Genomic DNA, 4,046 nt, shown 5'->3' on the forward strand with positions numbered 1-4,046 from the left:
ATCCGCATTTCCTTTCATCAGCCCCACCCAGACAGATTGGATACTACTCACTAGAGATTCTACCTTCCTTCACGCCCTCTGAATCTAGGTTCCCTCTTGAATGCTTGTAAGCCAGTCACTTCTTGCCTTTGTAGCTCCCTCCACCCCTTTTTGGGTAGCCAATGTCTAAGTTGCCCATCCCTGTCTACTCTGTGTGTGGCGTGGGTGGGAATGATCCTTGCTGTAAGGATTTGTTTCCTCTTTTGAACTACTGCATCCATAGGTGTAGATCAAGTTCATCAAATTGTATCAGATTACTCTTTTTTTTTCTCCCTCGTCTATCTTCTTCTTGTTGAGCTCTGATCATCTAGTCATTGAAGCCAGGTCAAGTGGGTATTATCTGCAAGTGTGGGTGTTCTTGTGCATAAGACCTCTCTTCTTATCAGCTGGATGCTTCACTCTCCACTCTAGTCCTCTGTGGCTATGTCACTGACTCTGGGCCCAAGAGTCCCCAGGTCTTGCCACACTGCTGGCCAACCAGGTCTCCACCCGGGTTCACAAGAGTCTATTGAACGTTGTAGGGCTTAGCTTGTCACTAATCATTGCTGTTTTTCCCTCACTTCCCCTTATCGGTGACAAACGTGGTCACCAATCAGAGTGTGTATTACCATTGAGTCGTAGTCTTGGAATGGGGGTTTGCACTGAGGGGACCTGACCACTTGTCTTGATGTCTCCTGGGCAAGCAACTTGCTTGTTCTTGTAGTAACAGTCAGTCTGCCTAAGAGGAGACTTTCAACTCCTGTAAAGATTTACTGCCTCTGAAATCCTACATATGTTGTTAAGTGCCGTCGAGTCGATTCCAATCCATAGCGACCCTGTATAGGGTTTCCAAGGAGCAGCTGGTGAGCTTGAACAACCGAATTTGCAGTTCAAACGACTTTGCAGTCTGACGCATTAGCCCACAGCGCCACACCAGGACTCCAAAATCCTACATAGGGTTGCTATAAGTCAGAATTGACTCACTGGTAGTGGGTGGGTATAAATATGTATATGTATGTGTACACACTCATATATAAGGAGCTCTGGTAGTGTAGTGGTTATGAATAAGGCTGTGAACCGTAAGGTCAGCAATTCAAAACTACCAGCTGTTCCGCGGGAGAAAGACGAGGCTTTCTGCTCCCGTAAAGATTTACAGCCTCACAAATCCTATACAGGGTTGCTATGAGTCAGAACCGACTCCATGGCACATAACAACAACATATATATATACATATATATATTGTTGTGTGCCTTCAAGTCAGTTCCAACCCATAGTGACCCTGTATAGGGTTTATGAGGAGCTGCTGACCTTGTAACTAGCAGGGGAGAGAGAGAAGACTAATTTCAAGTTTTAAGAAAATGATTCATGCAGTTGCTGTTGTTAAGTACCATCAAGTTGTTTCCCACTCATAGCGACCCTATATAGGGTTTCCAAGGAGTGGCTGGTGAGTTTGAACCTCCAAACCTTGTGCTTCAAACCGACTTTGTGTCCAAATGCTTTATTCCACAGTGCACACCAGAACAACATGCAGTTGTAGGGGCTGATAAGTTCCAAGTTTGTGGGTCAAGCATCAGGCTAGAGGATTATCCTGACACATATAGCTACAGGGTCTGAGGAATCCAAGATTGAAAGACTGGCAGGTCAGATGGTATGGCTATGTTGTTGTTGTTGTTGTTGTTGTTAGGTGCCATCGAGTCGGTACCATCGACTCTTAGCAACCCTATGCACAACAGAACGAAACACTGTCTGGTCCTGGGCCAACCTCACAATTGTTGACACGCTTGAGCCCATTGATGCTGCCATTTTGCCAATCCATCTCACTGCAGGTCTTCCTTTTTCTCTGACGTTCCAACTTACCAAACATGATATCCTCCTCCAGCGACTGGTCCCTCCTCACAGTATGTCCGAAGTATGAGAGATGAAGTTTGGCCATCCTGGCCTCCAAGGAGAACTCTGGCTGCACTTCTTCCAACACAGACCTGTTTGTTCTTTTGGCAGCCCATGGCACTTTCAATATTCTCCTTCAACACCATAACTCAAAAGTATCAATTCTTCTACGGTCTTCTTTATTCACTGTCCAGCTTTTGCACGCATATGAGGTTCTGACAAATCCAAAGATAGGCAGCTGTTGGCTCATGTCCCAAGAACTGCAGGTCGGATTATAATGAGCCAGATGCAAGATCCAGAGGGAGTTTTGCCACAACAGTTATATTGGATACAAGCCACACTTCCAAGGGAACTCTCCTTACAACTGGTTGGCTGATCCCATTATCAGGTTATTGTATTGTATTAATTAACTGCTTAATTGCATCATTATATAACTGCAAAACCATTGAGAATCATGGCCCACCCAGGTTGACATACAACCCTAACCATTACATCAGCATTTCAGAAGTAGTTAAAAAAGATCTAGTAAATGGAGAATGAAAAGAAAGCCAAGGATGAAGACCTGAGGCGAACTAATATTTATGGAATAAAAAGAAAAGTTTCAGGAAATAGATGTAGAAGAAGGCACAGTCTAAAGAAAGGAAGACATCAGGAAAGAGCAGGTCATGGAAACATTGGAAGGAGGGAATTTTGAGGGGAGAGTGTTAATTTGGTTGAAAGTTTCAATAGATGGAGTTAAGGTATCTAATGACATCAATAATAGATGTTTAGTAGTCCCAACAACAGTGGGTGGTGGTAGTAGGGTGCTGTGGAGTCAGTTCCAACTCATAGTGACCCTGTATAGGGTTCTGAGTCTATAAATCTTTAGGGGAGCAGAAAGCTTCATCTTTCTCCCACAGAACGGCTGTGTAGTTTCGAACTGCTGACCTTGAGGTTAGCAGCCTGACTCGTAACCACTATGCTACCAGACACAATGGCTCTTGGGAATTCTGGTAATATAGCTGACGAGGCAGAAGCACTACATGGACCCTCTACAATAAAGATGGTGTTGTTGTTAAGTGCAGTTGAGTCGTTTATGACCCTAGCAACCCTATATAGGGTTTCCAAGGAGCAGCTGGTGAGCTTGAACCGGTGGCCTTGCCGTTCAAACTGACTTTGCAGTCCAGTGCATTAACCCACAGTGCCACACCAGGACTCTACAACAACAACAAAGATATGAGACACCAAATAAACAGAGAAAAATGAAAATCCTGGAAGCCTGAACTTCAGAAGAACGGTTAGAGGAGGCGATGGAGTGCTTGCGGGGACTTGGAGAAAGGGAGACTGACTGATGAATGACCCACCAGATGCAGCAAAACCATCTTGAACCTTTGTGAGCAGCTTTGGCAACAGAAGGTGGCCTGGCAGAGCAAAGTCACACAGGTGACTAGAAAGGTGTGATTCTTTCTTTCTCCCTCCTCCTCTGGTGACTAGAAGTGTGACTAGGTCACAACTTCATCTAACCTCAGTGCAAGACCTTGCTTTCAGGGAGTTCTGAGACACATGGTTGGGAATCGCAGCATTGTGAGACAAGGTCCCTGCTACACTACTTTGGTGAATTGATTTGGTGCCTGGATTCAGGTGGGCTGGACTTAGAAATTACAGAACCCGCACAACTACCAGACCAGCATTAACCAGTCACCTCTGCCTCCAGCTGACCTGTGGTCCTAACAGACACTAAAACCAGCTCCATCAAGGGCCTCCATGCACTACTTCAAGATTAAGTGCCCTGATTATAGATCACACCTAGGCTGGTAGGAGCTTCATCTAGGGCCAGGACCTCAGCTGTCACATCCCTCCCACACCCACCAAGTGGTATCCTTGACTTGCAGGAGCCCCCCAGAGTTTTGCCTTTCTGGTTACAATAGCTGCTCTATTTTGTTTTGTTTTTCCCTTTTATTGTTTCATTGTCTTGTTTATTCTTCTCCTCCTCCTCTTTCCATTCCCTTGAATTTTATCCTATTTCTGCTTCCCTTTTTCTTTCTTTCCTTCTGTCTCTCATTTCCCTTCTTCTTCCCCCACTTTTGATCTTTCTCTACTACTCTATACTCTCTCATTTCATCTTCTCTCTCCCTGGTTTTTCTAAGGGTTATTTTAACTT

The sequence above is a fragment of the Chrysochloris asiatica genome, unplaced genomic scaffold (genome assembly GCF_000296735.1).
Source record: "Chrysochloris asiatica unplaced genomic scaffold, ChrAsi1.0 scaffold00004, whole genome shotgun sequence".
Lineage (NCBI taxonomy): Eukaryota > Metazoa > Chordata > Mammalia > Afrosoricida > Chrysochloridae > Chrysochloris > Chrysochloris asiatica.